The sequence below is a fragment of the Gallinula chloropus genome (assembly GCF_964237585.1).
Source record: "Gallinula chloropus genome assembly, chromosome: 3".
Classification (NCBI taxonomy): domain Eukaryota; kingdom Metazoa; phylum Chordata; class Aves; order Gruiformes; family Rallidae; genus Gallinula; species Gallinula chloropus.
This window is the reverse complement of record NC_140087.1, coordinates 90,468,864-90,484,749: the sequence shown is the minus strand read 5'-3', so window position 1 is coordinate 90,484,749 and position 15,886 is coordinate 90,468,864. Positions and strand designations below refer to the sequence as shown.

Sequence of the window (15,886 nt, the reverse complement as noted above, 5' to 3'; positions counted from 1 at the left end):
GCTTGCTCTAAAAAAGGTTTTGTGTAGTGTCCTATGGCATAGCAAGCAAGTGCACTGGTTAGGATTGTGTAAAGCAAGTTTTGCCTTCAGCCTCTGTCATGGTTTTTCCCCAGCCAGCAGCTGAGCACCATGTAGCCACCACTTCCCCCCGACAAGTGTAGAAGTGGGGGAGAAGGAAAACAAGGGAAGACAAAGGCCTGCTTAATGGACAGGGGGAAGGCTGTGGATGTGGTCTACCTGGACTTCGGTAAAGCCTTTGACATGGTTTCTCACAGCATTCTGACTGAGAAACTGGCTGCCACTGGCCTTGACAGGTGGACCCTCAACTGGTTTAAACACTGGCTGGATGGATGGGCCCAAAGGGTGGTGGTGAATGGAACCAAATCCAGCTGGAGGCTGGTCGCGAGTGGCATCCCCCAGGGCTCAGTCCTGGGTCCAGTCTCATTCAACATCTTTATCAATGACCTCGATGAAGGGGTTGAATGCTCCCTCAGTAAGTTTGCAGATGACACTAAACTAGGAGGAAGTGTTGATCTGCCTGAGGGTAGGGAGGCTCTTCAGAGGGATCTGAACAGACTGGACCGATGGGCTGAGACCAATGGGATGAAGTTTAACAAGGCCAAGTGTAGAGTGCTGCACATGGGACATAACAACCCCATGCAGCACTACAGGCTTGGGGGAGACTGGCTGGAGAGCTGTCAGGCAGAGAAGGACCTGGGGGTGTTGGTTGACTGCAGGCTGAATATGAGCCAGCAGTATGCTCAGGTGGCCAAGAAGGCCAATGGCATCTTGGCTTGTATCAAAAACAGTGTGGCCAGTAGGTCTGGGGAGGTAATTGTGCCCCTGTACTTGGCATTGGTGAGGCCACACCTTGAGTACTGTGTGCAGTTCTGGGCTCCCCACCATAAAAAGGACATTGAGGTCCTTGAGCAAGTGCAGAGAAGGGCAACCAGGCTGGTGAATGTGCTGGAGGGAAAATCATATGAGGAACAGCTGAGGGAGCTGGGGCTGTTTAGCCTGGAGAAGAGGAGGCTGAGGGGAGACCTTATCACCACCTACAGCTACCTGAAGGGAGGTTGTAGAGAGGTGGGCGATGGTCTCTTCAGCCAAGTGACAGGAGATAGGACAAGGGGAAATAGCATGAAGCTGTGCCAGGGCCAGTTTAGATTGGACATTAGAAAAAAAATTTTACTGAAAGAGTTGTCAGGGCCTGGAACAGGCTGCCCAGGGAGGTGGTTGAGTCACCTTCCCTGGATGTGTTCAAAAAAAGGGTAGATGAGGTACTTAGGGATATGGTTTAGCATAGGATGGGAATGGTTGGACTTGACGATCTTCAAAGGTCTCTTCCAACCTTGTGATTCTGTGAAAGGCAAACCTCATGGGTTGGGATAAGGACAGTTTACTGGGACAGCAAAGGGAGGGAGAAATAATTCAGGCAGTTCTCCTGGCAAAGGCCCCAGTGAGTGTTGAGGTTTCCTTCGCTTGATTGTGTGTTTTACTCCTTTCTCTGGAGAAATATATAGTGAGAGGCTCAGGAACTGAGATAAGGACAGGGAGAGATCATTCCACAATCAGTGTCATGGGCAAAACAGACTCAACATAGAATAAAGGAAAGAAACTCTCTGATTTATTACACTACTCTACACACACAGTAAAATGGCTGGAGTTCATCTGCTCCCCTTGTTGCATTTATTAGCCAGTCTCTAAACTAAAAGCATCCTCTCTGTCCCCTTTGCAACTCCATCATTTGGTAGCAGAATTAATTAACCAACAGATTTGTGCTTGTGGATACCTTCCTATGCTGATTTGTTGGATGAAAAGGGAACTTTGTGCTGCAAAACACCATACAGCTTTGAGTGCAGCTGCTGGAAACTAAACCGGCAGCTTGAATTTATTGCTGTTAATTATTCTGTGTCTCTCTTCTGCTGATTGATTTTTTTTTTTTTTGTCCATTTCTGGATTTTAGCATCCCTGAAGGGAGTTTTAGGAGTTCAGCATCAGTAAATATTTGATCCTTTATGTAAGAATCTTAAGCAAGTCTTCTTGCAGTTCTTCCTACTTAAGGCACCTCAACTTTGTCGTGGAAGTGTGTGCCTCAGCAGCAAAGGTCAACAGGTTGTATTAGCTATAGCTAATTAGTCCACATTAGTCCATCATTAGTCCACATCTAAGACACTGCAGCTCATTTGACCCTTCCAATGCCATACATGAAAAATGACAATAAATTGGAATGAATTCAGTGGAGGCCACCAAGTTGATTTGGACTGAAGCACTTGCCCTTTGAGGACAGGTTGGGGAACCTGGAGAAGGGATGGCCTCAGGAGACATGATCTGACCTCAGTACTGAGGTCTCCTTAGAAACACATGGCCGGTTTCAGTCTATTACTTTTCATTTATTTGTTTAATTATTTACTTACTCATCCATTCAGTTATCGGTTCTGTTTATTATTGCAGTGGAAGAATAATATTTTAGAAGATTTAGTCTATTTACTATTAATTAAATTTGCTATGTATGTCCAGCAGATCTGTTCTCTGATTATTTTTGTCATCAAAAACAAATCACATGGGGGTGTGACCTAAGAGGTAGAAATAATAAATTTGAGGACTGCCTTAAGAGCCACATTCAAACATTTTTTTCTTTTTTCCATTAATAACCTAATAACCCCAAAAAAATATTCAAGCCCAAATCTCTGTGCTTACAGTAGTGTGCCTGCAGTGTCACTACACTAACAAATTAGTTCATCAAGCAACCCTGTGTGCTACCAGGTTAGTAACAATATCCATCAAAATATTTGACAGTTTTGTACCCTTGTTTATTTCTGTGGAAATGGGAATAATAGCGTGGTGTTAAACCTTGATTTGTATTTTGTTCTGTGTCAGCAGTTACCTGCCTTCTGTTATTTTGTCTGGTGGTGTATTGTATGAGCTCGGGTACATAATGGAAAGGGCATGCCAGCCTACTATCCCAGGCACCTAAAGTATGTGCTTACGGCTGCAAAGCCTAAATCTCCCCAGCATATCTGTCTGAAGGTTCGCTATTAGTGCCGGAGAGTAATGCTGCTGTGTTATACTGAGCAGATGTGGAAATCAAGGCACCACATCTCCTGACGGCTGCCACTGGGTGCCAGGAGCTCCGATGGCAGGACAAAAATCTCTGTCTGCCTGTGCCCTAGGGGAAGCCATGATCCCTGAAGATCCCTGCTATAAAATGGAACGTCTGCTAATCTGGAAGGAAGTAAGGCATCCCTTCCTTGTAATGCCAGTCAGGAAGCATATAACATTTCTCCAGGGCAACTAGACTTTCTGGTGGTACAGCCCAGTGCAAGATGTCATGTATTTCAGTGAGTCCATTAGCAGCTTTCCCCACAGCTGCTTCTATTTTACCTCTAAGAAAGCTGCAACATGATGGAAATGTCACAAGTTCAAATTCTGTTGAGGCTGCAGAATGAACAAATTCCCAACAGGAAGCTTAAGTCCATTATCTGTAATCAGGCTCTTGAACTTCATGGCTGGCAAACCTCATTTCAGAGCATTAAGTGATAGCAGCGGCTGTTGCATATTACTGGATCTATTTTTCATTAATTAGAGTGGTAATGAACCATCATATGGCACTTTTGTCAAACCTTTCTAAACAAATCCGTATCTAGTGTGTTGCAAGATATGCTGAACTTTTAATTTTAATTAATTCAGTGTATTTATGTAATGATATGCTGTGTGTCTGTCACCTCGGTATTTAGACACGTTATATAGTTTAAATACAGACAGATAGTAAATATGCTGCTTGTGATAAACAATATAAACAGCCCCTTTCCAGTATAATTTGAACTCTAAATAACTCAGCAATGGTTTGTAATTAAGTAAACGCTTGACCAAGGAGGCACATCTCACATCACATCTCATTATAAATCTTGGCAAACCCAAGTTCCAGCAGGAGCAAATTCCACTTTGGGGGGTTTCCTGCCAGCCCAACTTGGACTCATCTCAGGGTTATACCGCCCACTTCACCCCAGAAAATACTCTGATAATAATAAAATTAGTAAGATTTGAAATTGAAATTTAATCAGACAATCTCAGCAGCCATAATTATGTGCAATGAACAGAGGTGCTCTTTCAGCTAAATCAGTGCCAAATTGTGTAGGGTTTTAAATCTGTTATTTAGTGGCGTATCTTCATGTTTGACAATCCTGGCAGTGCAGTATTTAGATCTTAGGAAAAATGTCATCTCTATATCTTTTATGGACCTGATTCTTTCACATGTACTTTTGATAACTGCTACCCTCCCTACTGAGAACAGTGACATTTGCTAAGAGTAAACACATCAGACTCTGGTCTTATCTTTCTAGAAGCTATGTATCTGCTATTCAAGAGTTTGCTACTTTAGTATGATGTAGTTCATGTTGAAATTTCTTTCTGGTACAGGCCTATATTTGTTGATTGGCATGGATTGTTTTGTTTTTTTTAATCTTACACTGGTGTCACCACCATGTTATTTTGAGCAGAGGAGTGTCCATCATGAATTGGGCAACATGAGTGAAGTGTCTAACAACTTCTTCTTTACCACTGGGCAGCTGTAGGTAGGGTCACATTTCATCTTCATGAGGTTTGGAGTTCAATGTTTTCTGAAGGCTGAGCTTTTTATGCATCTGTATTCTGTGCATCTGCTGAGATATCTGTGGATGAAGGAAGTCAACAAGGCTAGTATAAGATTTCTGAGGAACTGATTTTTCATTGAAAAATATTCATTTAAATCAAAGTAATTAATGGAATCAAAGCAATTCCCTATTCCTGAGGAAAAGCATTTTATATTCAATCGACTTTTTTCTTCTCTTTATCATCAAAAGTAGAAGCACTCTTTCTCCCAACCATGCAGAATAGCCAATAATACAGTTTCTGCCTTCTGGGTAAACTATGGTTAAATTCTTGCTCTGTGAGATTTGGGGCAGGAAATTACAATCTTCCAGCCGCACTAAAACTATCCAAACATCAATAAATTATTCTTAATTGGTCCACAGAGAGATGCTGATTTACCCCGTCATCTGGTGTTAATTGTAGTCATCTGCTACATGAGAACTTTGATTTTGTTCACCCAAAGAGTAATCAGTCATTCATAAGTATTCCAGTAGTACAAATCTGAAGAGGTCCACAACAGAATGGATGGAATAGGTTAGACCACTGGGATCTGAAGAATCAGAGAACGAAGACAGGTTTGTGTTAGAAATCCTGTTAAAACCCAGGGACATTTTACTAAAACGAATTTATTTGTCATATTAGAATTATTTTCCTAGAAACCAGTGAAAAATATTTTAGTTCTGTCCGTTCCAAGCAAGACTGATATAACTCATTACCCACACTAAAATGTTTAGCGATTCTTAATTCAGTTCACTTTTGTTAGGAAAGTGTCCTAAAGTCAAATGTTACAGACAAAAGACTTGGAAATAATGAGGTTCTTCATCCATACTCACACAGATTCTGTAAATGATTTATGGAGATTTTCAAATTATTTATGACCTCTCATTTTTAAATAGTAGAAAATACATTGTAGTGTAGTATAATATGATGAGTAATAACTTAATATTTTTAATATATTATATACTATATATGTATATTGTAGAACTTCCAGTGCTGCTAACAAGCCACAAGGTTTCGGTGACTTGGAAGTGTACAGTAAAAAGGACATAAGCAATTGACAGACCAAGATGCAGTCAACATTTTCTGGTTTTAGACTTGGTACATCCAGTTTTGCTCACAATTTTTAGGGACTGGTTTTAACCTTGTTGCTACTAGAGGTGTCCCATATACAGAGATGCTTAGAGAAATGCCTTTCTTTTTACTGCCTGTCCTTACTCAATATGAGATGTTCATATCCTGCCTTAGTATGCTGAATTCCCATCATACCCATAGACAAGATAGTTGCTCAGATTTCCATACATACGTGTAAATTTTACAATACAAAATTAAGCAGTTGTTAATATAAGCACTGGTGTGGTAGATAGGATTGTGCCAAATTCACACACCTGCCTACCTCAGCCAGATATGTAGTCTCAGAAGCAGTAAAATGGTTTGTTTTGCAAATTTTGTCATTCTCAGTATCTAAAAAATGTTTTTACTTAGGTAGGCGAATAACATGGCAGAGCCTAATTGATACCTAAGGAAATACTCAGCTTTCCTGGCTTCTTTCCAGGTATTGTGCTGCAGATCAGTTGATTTCAGTGTATGACATTTCTTGTAACTCCCAACTCAGGTCATTGTCAGCTCTTTCCCATAGCTTCTCTGTGAAGAATTGCTGTTTCAGTGCCAGTACAAGTTTTCCTTTTGCAGCAGTGAATTATGCTTTTCAGGCAGAAATCTGAATCGTTTAAGAACACTTCCACATTGGTCCAAAATAGCATCCTATTGGACTAGGTGTTCGCTGTTTGAGACTTTTGCTACTGCCCGTTACTCTGTCCTTAGCATACCTGCAGACTCTCACAGGACTGAGATATCCCTGACTTGCAGTACTGCTTCTTTTGAAATGAAGCAAAAGCCATTTTTAGTGTGTCTTCTATTTTACCAACATGTGTACACTTACTTTGGGGGAGGTTTGGCCTCTTAACGTAAATTTCAATATCCTAATGCCTCAGTGTGGTAGCCTACAGAACTGCCAGTCTGACTATTTGAGCCGTGATTGACTAGTCCTGCACGTGTTAGTCAAACTATGCTTTCCATCATGGTGTCCCAGCTCGCCCCCATCAGCCCAAATGAAGAAAATTAATCTAAGCAGAGTTATTGTCTTGGGACATAGAGCAGGAATATTTCTAGAATGGTTTGAAATTGCTGTGCAGCTAGGGAAATGTAGTGAGAAATGGAGGGGAGGGAAGGGAAATATTTCAGTTGGAAGAGACCTACAGTGATCATCTAGTCCAACTGCCTGACCAGTTCAGGGCCAACAAAAAGTTAAAGCATGTTATTAAGGGTGTTGTCCATATGCCTCTTAAACACTGATTGAATCAGGTCATGGCCCGCCTGTCTAGGAAGCCTGGTCCTGTGTTTGACCACTCTCTCAGTAAAGAAATGATTCCTCATGTCCAGTCTCTAGGGTGATCTACCTGATCACTCTTGGTATTGTATAGCAGTCAACTACCCCATTAACATTTTGCTGTAATAGCTACATTTTTACTAATCCTTGTGCACAGATCACTTTGTTCCTTTTACACTCACCCTGCAGCACACCACAGCAAGAAACATGCTGCAGTCTTATATTTGCAATATGCCTTGCCATCTCTTTGGTGCTTTTAGCTTATAATTATTATTCTTATGCCTGTTCAGTGCTGTGACTTTATTCCTGTCTTTGCTGAAGACTAGTTTATTTCTTTTCAGGTCATCTGTGTGTGAGTGAGGTCTCCAGGAAAAGGGTTGTATGTGCAGTCATTTAGAAAGAGTTGTTTCGTTTTGCTTGGCTGTATTGTTGTTTAGAAACCTAGGCTCTCCAGTTGGTTTAGAGATAGTGTTTGTTTCTTCAAATACAGTTTTCTGGTATCTGCTCAGCTTTAATTTGTTAGCTGGCAATGCCGACAGTTTAAAACAAGATTTGCCCACTTTTATGTTCAGTGTAGTCAAATTGATTGCCAGGTGTTTTCATCCAGCCTTGCAACTAGCTTATTAGTGATCACAAAGCTTGAAGAAATTTCGGTTTCCACAGATGTTCCCATTCTTTTACATCCCTTCAGAGAACTGTGTGTTGCCGTCAGCACTGCTAAAGTGACTGATGGGCAGACCAGTCCAATGGGAATTGCAAGAAATCTCTATTTTTATGATCATGCCTTGAATGGTTACACTCCAACTGCTACATTAGGAAAAGACTTGTGTATGAGAGAGAAAGTACAGGTTTTTAATTCCTCCTTTTTACAGCTGCTGCGTTAAACACAGCAATTAGGAAGGCTTTGTCAATGTAACAACATTGTTACATTGTGCAACAGTTACAGCATTTATATCTCAAGTTTATTACTGCTAAGTAGAAATATTTGCCTATTTCTAGATGGTAAATTTAACATGTTCTGCACATTTTACTTTCCTCCTTTCCCTTAAGTCCTGGGTTCCCATAACTTGTAGGCTCCTCCTCCAGAAAAATTCCATTTTTTCCTTGTAAGTTTGTGTTACCAACTCACAAAAGTGAGGATTTGACTTTTCCACTGATAGATAATGTTGCTGTCAATAACAGATCTAAGGTAAGTGTCCACCAGATCTATTTTGCATGAACCTACATAAGCTCTGAAATGGTGTAAATGCTTATTTGAGCATGGCCTGAGTTGTCCCTGCCACAGAAAAAAGCAGCTCCAGATGCATCGTTTCATCTTCGTGCCACCAAGTCAAGTGAAGATTTATGCAACCATCTTGGGAGCAGACAAGGTGAAGGCAGGGTCCTTCTGGCCCAGCATGCTTTTGAGACCCCAATGCTGGGAACTGCTTCATTTCAGATGAAAATGTCATGAGGCAGTGTGGAGAAATTGCCATGCAGAATGGCATTATCTGCTGTATTTAGAATCTCATTTTGGGATTGCCTTCTGCTGGGTTTGTGAGAGTGCTACCAGATTAAGCTTTTTTCCCCTCTCAGAAAAGTGCTTAATAGGGATTCTATCTCTTTCTAAACATCTCCTACACCACAAATTCTCAAGGGTGGCTGCAAGGTGCCCTGCTCTCATGTTTTCCAAAACATACAAAGCTTCTTGCTGGGACAGTAGTCCATCTTTGGCTACCCACCCACAAACAGCAAGTGGGGTAGCAGCTGAGGGTAAAGAATGGCTGGAAATCTCTTGTTCTACATCATCTGAGCAAACAGGGGAGTCCCAGGAGGCACTCACACTGACTATGCAGACATCCAAAATAGTTGTGTAGGTTAGGAATGCACGTTCTGGGATTACGCAGGAGGCAGAGGTATATACCTCTGGAGGACAGCTCAGAAAACGTCAGGTAGGAATTCATCTCTTCAGTCAACACTGAGGAACCCATGTCCCTGCCTTCAACACCTGCATTAGATAACTCAGCTAGATACTGGATACCTCCTGTTTCACCCCACCTCAGGGAATTTGAGAGCAGATTTTTAATTCTCTCTTCCCTCTCCAAGCCTACAAGTAGGCTTTTCCTCTCCCTCAGAGACATGCTCTTCTCTCCCCTGCTCTTTTCCGCATCTTTACTTCTCGGTTTCTGCCTCTCCAATTTTACCCTCACACCCAGGATTTTTCTGTTCCTACAAGTCTTGGCTTTTTGACTCCCATCCTACCGCATCGCCTTCGCTTTATGCACAGCATGGGGATACCTTAGAATGACCCTTCCAGACACCCTGCTCTCCGGCCCCTTCACTGAGACATTACAGTGTGACTGAAAAGGCTGCAAAAGTGCAGGCTTCTGCCTTTAGATTCCTGCCTGTGTGGCTGCCAGGACCCAGCACAGAGGTGGCATTGCTTCTCCAGCTGGGCTGGGTCACATAGGAACCCCCTTTGGTGTCTTCCTACATGCTGTGCCAGATACTCTATAAAAAGGTGTTAATACATGTCTCCCAAGTAGCCAACCACACAATATCGTTGTTCGGACATTGGGTAATTGGTGACTGACTCAGACCGGAATTTGGATCCCCTGAAAGATCTAATTCCAGCAGTTCCAGGAGAAACATCCAATCTTGTCTTTAATTTTACCTACTAATTCCTTTATATCCCGGGGCAATGAATTTTACAAGTTAATTGCATGTTGTATTTCTTTTTACCAGATTTAAATAATCTTTTGATCTCATTTTTATAAGAAGGGTAAATAGGAGGCATCCAACACACTTTCTTATCTCCTCCTTTTTTGCATGCCTCTATCTGCCGTCTCATATTTGTCTTCTGACTAACCACTGCTAAATTATTCGGCCCTTTCTCCACACACAAGTCTTGCCATGCCTGTAGTTGGTTTTTTTCTTGCAGATAACTTTGCGGATTTCTTACAGCCCAATCTAATGAGCCTTTTTATTCATTGGGGAGAGGCAGGGGGATGGGGGTGGTGTGTCTGGATACCCATCCCGTTGCCTTTCCCTCCAAAAATCTTCAGTTTTTTTCACTGAGGTCTACTATCATACAGGGAAAATCCTGAGACACACTAAATTGACTAGCACACACTTTTTTTTTTTCCCAGGGCCTATAAATAATAAATAAATAATAAATAATTATAAATAATAAAATAATAAATAATTATTTAGCAGAATAAAACTGGGCAGAATAAGAAGACATGGCTTAGTGGTTGGACCTGGCAGTGCCAGGCTAATGGTTAGACTTCATGATCTTAAAATGTCTTTTCCAGCCAAAAATGATTCTGTGATTCAAAGATCAGTGGGAAGGTTCTTATGGTTTGTTACTTTGGTTGGACACACATTGGGTTGGCAGATGCTGGGTCCAAGATACAGTTTTAAATGTGTTTCTGTCAGCCTGTCTTAAAGCTGCATAAAACTCCTGCTGAATAAATAGTGCATTATTCCTTCTGGCAGGCACCTATTTATAATGTTAAAGATCAATTATTGGGAAAGGCTAATAAAATATAAATCCATGAAAGGCTTGCAATTTAACTTAATCTTAGCTTGCAGGAGGTACTTAGATTTTTAAGATTTATTGAACCAGCTGTTAATAATATAAAGATGTTTGCTGAGGACTTACTCAGTCCATAGAAGGAGTGTGTACTCAACAGGGCCATGAACTTTAATTGCTAGCAGTACAAAGACAGGTGAAATGTTCCCATTAATGTCGTTATTCTTATCCGGACTGAATGAAAAATGGTAACCATAACTACAATTTAAAATTCAAGATTTGCTGAACTACTGTGGTTCTGAGCCCACAGAGAAATATTTTGGCTATCTACCACAAAAGGTAAAATTGCATATTTTGATGTATTTGTCATCATGGCCTGAAAGCGTGCTACTTTTACACAGGAAGAGTGTACATACATTTTGAGTACATTGACATAGTAACAAGTAACATCTGTTGATCCATTCTTGGGGATGGAATTAGGGACTCATTATACCTTGATTAAAAAAGACAAAACAAAAATCTGACCCATCTTCCTCATTCTGGAATTTCATCAGGAGATATTTCATTTTTATGCCTAAGAAATGTCCAACACTGACTTTTTGAAAATGTACCTTGTTTTTCTGTCTCAAAAATTGCTCAACCTACAGAGTCCAAATTTGATGAATTTGACTGGCTTTACTGTGAAGTGTCTTTGGCTTGTTGCTAGTTTCGTTTGGGGGCAACATACAGTTGCATTGCCTGGTAAAGTGCTTTATTCAAGGTGTAGCAAAGGCATGCTAAGATGCTCGTGAAGAAAAGGATTTACCTTTTCTCCAGGTGCAGCCTGGAGTATGCATAGGTAGAGGAAACATGGGGTAGTTCTCCTTGACATAGAAAGACTACACAGCTTCTTCCTGTGACTGAAGCGAGAAATCCTAAGCTCATTGTTTTTCATTAGGATAGGCTGAAGAAATACACTAAGTGTGGGGCCAGATTGAAAACGAATGTTTAGCAGAAGGGTGCATGAATTCAGTTTTAGGTGACAGGTTTGGTCTGGACAGGACTTGTTGGTGACAGGTTTGGACAGGCCTCTGCACCAGTTTGGTTTGTAGTGTCTGTGTGTGAGTGCTGGGAGTCGGTGGCAGTGATTTACGCACTTACTCATCCTGTTTGATGTGCCGTGGAGCAGTAAGCTGAGCTGCCACCATATTGTGTTTCATCAGCTACTGCCAGCCTCAGCCAAGGGGACATTCTCGCCCGAGGTGAGCTACATGCCAGACTGAGACCCGCGCCGGGGTGCGGTGAAACCTCCAGGTGCCAAGATGAGGTCCCAAACAGCTTGAACCTGAGCTGGAGTTCCATACAGTCTGCTCTCACGTGGACCAGTGACACACTGTGGGGTTCGGCCCCATTTGCACACAGCTGCTTTGCAGAACTGACCTCATCCCCAGCACCAGACTCCGGGAACTCTCATCTAATCTGGCATTTCGGTGTCAGGATATGGTGCTGTAGCTGATCCTTGCAGTGTTTGCAGCTATAAAAGATTCTGATTGATCTCCTAAAGCATGCTTGCATTTTATTTTCCGTGGCACTGAAAATACCTGAAACATAAACTACTTTATACTATATTGTGGCAGAGTTTAACACCAGCTGGCAACTAAGCACCACACAAAGGTGCTTTTATAACATAAATACACACATACGTTGCATATTGTTTCATTATAAATATTATACAGGTTTTCTACATCATGTAAATAATACTATATATTATTTTATATGCCTGTTTTAAACTTTAATTTAATTTATCTTAAATACTTTTAGTTCCTACCATTTTCTCTTTGCCAGAAAGATAGCTTTACATGTTGGTGAGCTGCTTTTCTAAATAGATTCACTTTAGCTATATAAAATTTACATATACCCTAGAAAGAAGATGTCTGTATTTCCAGGAGGTCACTTCCATTTCACACTGAAAAATTTTCTCACTCAGATGATTTCAATACATTGCAAATGAAACTTCATTGCAGATGAAGAGAAGGGTTCAAGATGGTTCATCTCTTTCGTTCTCTTCACTGGAATATTGTTCAGCAGATGAGTAAGAAAACTGCAAGTTCCTATGCACAGATCAGTTTTACTGGACTCCTTAGAGCTCAAGTCAGTGACTAATGTAGTCATTTTCCATTGTTAGAAGGAAAAAAAAATCAGTAGAGTAGAAGTAGCAACCTCTGGATCGTTTTGTTAATTCCACTTCAGTGCCTAGAGAGTATTGTAGTTTTTTATATGTTCGTTCTCTTCTATGTGCCACTGCCATACATCCCTATCTTCCTGTTTTTCAACAGCAATAAAAGTCAATTTTCACACTCATCTGTCGTTATCTCTCTGTATTATCTCAATACACAAAACTATTTCACTTTCCTACTTCTAAAAATACCAAGTTGTTTTGCACCTTGAGAAAAGATTACAAAAGGAAGCAAAATCACCACCTTGTTTTGCCTGTAATGACAATTACGATGGTTTCCATCCAGAGAGTGTTCTATATATTTGAAAACACAAAGACCTTTTGGCTGGAGTGACAACAACATCTGCAAAAACGAAACGGCGTCATCCATCCCAAGAATTTCCTGAAGATATCCTGCCAATTACTTTTACTAGTAGGTGACGATTAATCATAACCTGTCTGGCATCTGAGCAGAGAGATCTGATCCCTGACCAGAAAGAAAAGCTATACTCAGTCATAGCTGAAAAAAAATTCTGCCAGGACTCAGATCCCAAGCACCCTTATTTTTAGTATGTAAAACACTCACTGTCTCATATTGCTTGGGGGGCTTTGTTGTTGATGGTGGAGTTTAGGCTATTTTTCTCTGTAAAACTGACGCCTTATTGCTGTTGATCTGCTCAGTTATTTGTGGGAGGGGCACAACTCAGTTTCCTGCCTCTCCCAAATTATGCTGGAGATGTTCAGGTGATATAATTCAATGGCTGACGTTAAACTGCTGGGTTTTGTTGAGAATAATGCTTGAGGGCATCATATTTCAGAGAGTGAATTCAGGTGACCTGAAAAGACCATACGTCTCTGGAGTAGCCTCTAAAAATCCAGTTTGCAGATTTTGACAATCCTACACCTACCGATTTGTACTTTATCAATAAATAGTTCTGCTTTTTTCCAATGGGATAATTTACACAATCTGATAACATTCATCATCCTAAATATGACAATATTGATCATCTCTCTCTTCAGAGAGGTAATTACAGGTTTAATCCTTTAAAAATATATATATGATAGACATTTTAAAGATAAAAGTACTGAAAATGTGTTGCTTCAGGAGTAAATATTTACACAAGGTCAATGGAAGTTCAGCCCATATTATACCAAATTTTTCTGCCATAACTATGTGAAATATCCCACTGATTTCATAGCAAGGGGACTATTCACAGAGCAAAGGAACTGCCACCTGGTAAAAACATCAGAATTTGCCTCTTTTTCAAATTAACTGTTGCAGCATACTCTAATCATGATTTTTATTCTTTGTCCTCTTGAACTCTTAGAGGGAAGTGGTTAATTCCTTGTTTGAAGCTAGAAGCATTTTTGCAGCCAGTTATGATGAAATGACCTTTTCCGTTCTATGACCTTTCTCAACAAGTGCTCAAGGAATAATGATACAATTATTTTCCTCACTGAATACCCCTCTATTAGGGTATTCTGAAACCTTAAACTCTATGAATGTCTTTTTCTTTTTTTTTTTCTTTCTTTCTTTTTATTTTTTTTTTTAAGCTAGCCCATAGGAGCATAAAATACACCAATGCCAAATATGTTACTAGGCTGTGCAAAAAGGCTGTTGTTCTTATAGATGAGTTTGTATAAACAGAGCTTTTCTTTTAGGAATCTGAAAAAGAGCAACCTTATTTTCATGTACTGGTATATGGCCTAAGTGAGGCACTGGTCATCAGGCTATACCTTAAAGTGCTTTAAATTGTCAGTTTGTATCAGTTTAGGACAGAGCCTATTGAATATGTTTCTATTGCCATGTTCCTGTAGCGTGGCATGCTCAAATACCATACTCTGGAAATGTATGTTGTGTTAACTTTGAGGTTTAGTTTTTGATTAAAATTCAAAGTACATTTCTACATTGATTTGATGACACTCTCTGGTCCCAACCAGCTATCTGTGGAGATTATTGTGGATTACTTGAAAGGAGTTCTGAGAATATCAAGAAACACAAGGAAGGTACTGGAAAGACTGATGTACAAAGAGATTAGGAAAAATGAAAAGCTGATCTTTCCCTCCCTTCCACCACTCACACCTCCTAACGACTCAGAATAGAAAGTTGTTCGTTATTTCTATGTAGTTGTTGTTGTAAATCTGGATTAAAACTTATTAAACTCCTCGGCCAGTGAGGATAATTGCTCGCTGCGCCGCAATACACATATATAACCTGTGTGGTGGCAAGCAGATGGAGCCCGTGTCAGAGCCCCCTTGGTGCATTTAGTCGATTATGGAGCCCAGCGGGTCTATAACACAGCGCTGGTTCTTCCAGGAGTAACTTTGAAATTTAGGATAATGAATTGTCCTGAGAACTATTCATAAGAAATGACCACTACAAGCTGCGTCTTTTCTCTGGATGTTAGATAATAACTCTAGCCTAAAATTAGACCTTAGAAGGACAGCCTGAGGGTAGCCTAAATTTGGTCGTATAGTTGCCACTTAATTTCCTTTGTGAGTTAATACAGCTGCAGGCTATATAAACTACACTTTTGAGATTTTCTGCTTATGCCTGCAGTTTTGGGGGCAGATGTGTCCTGTTCTTGTCCCAGCTCACTGCCTCTCTGTGCGGTTCTGTAGCCAGAGCAGACACAATAATTGACAGCCACTGCATTCTCCCGTGTATTCTTAACAAGGATGTGTACATTCAGAGCATTTTCTGTGAATCTATAGCAAACACTATTTTGATGATATAGTGATGATTCCAAAATTATTAAATATTATTAATTTTATATTCATATAAAATCTGAGGGAAAAAAATCACAATATTTGTTTAACCTGTATTGACTCAATTTGTCATTTGTAATTAGAAGGAAAGGACATTCCAACACATTGGCATTAAATGCAGGCAACAGGAAAAGCTCTCACTAACATCTTCTTATACTCAAAGACTCTAAGAACAAGAGAGAAAGATAACACAAGTTTGTGTATTAGTTTGAGCGTGTACATGAGCTTTGAGCAGGTGAGAGATTGTCATGGTTCTCTGACTAATTAAATTTCCTAATACTGTCCTGACATTTTTTCTGTAACTCCAGAGATTTTCCTGATGGCACATCAAGGCTTTGGGGTGTTTTGCACCATCCAAGTAAAGCGTCTGTGTTCACCCTTTACCTACATGACT

At 40.4% G+C, this 15,886-nt stretch overlaps 1 protein-coding gene across 5 annotated transcripts in view; it reads left to right on the top strand.

The window, feature by feature from the left end:
- The window catches only part of KCNQ5 (potassium voltage-gated channel subfamily Q member 5), a gene marked incomplete at its 5' end in the record, with an annotated part of 282,145 nt that overhangs the window by 215,901 nt on the left and 50,358 nt on the right, over window positions 1-15,886 (top strand). The gene's annotated exons all lie outside the window — the stretch shown is intronic.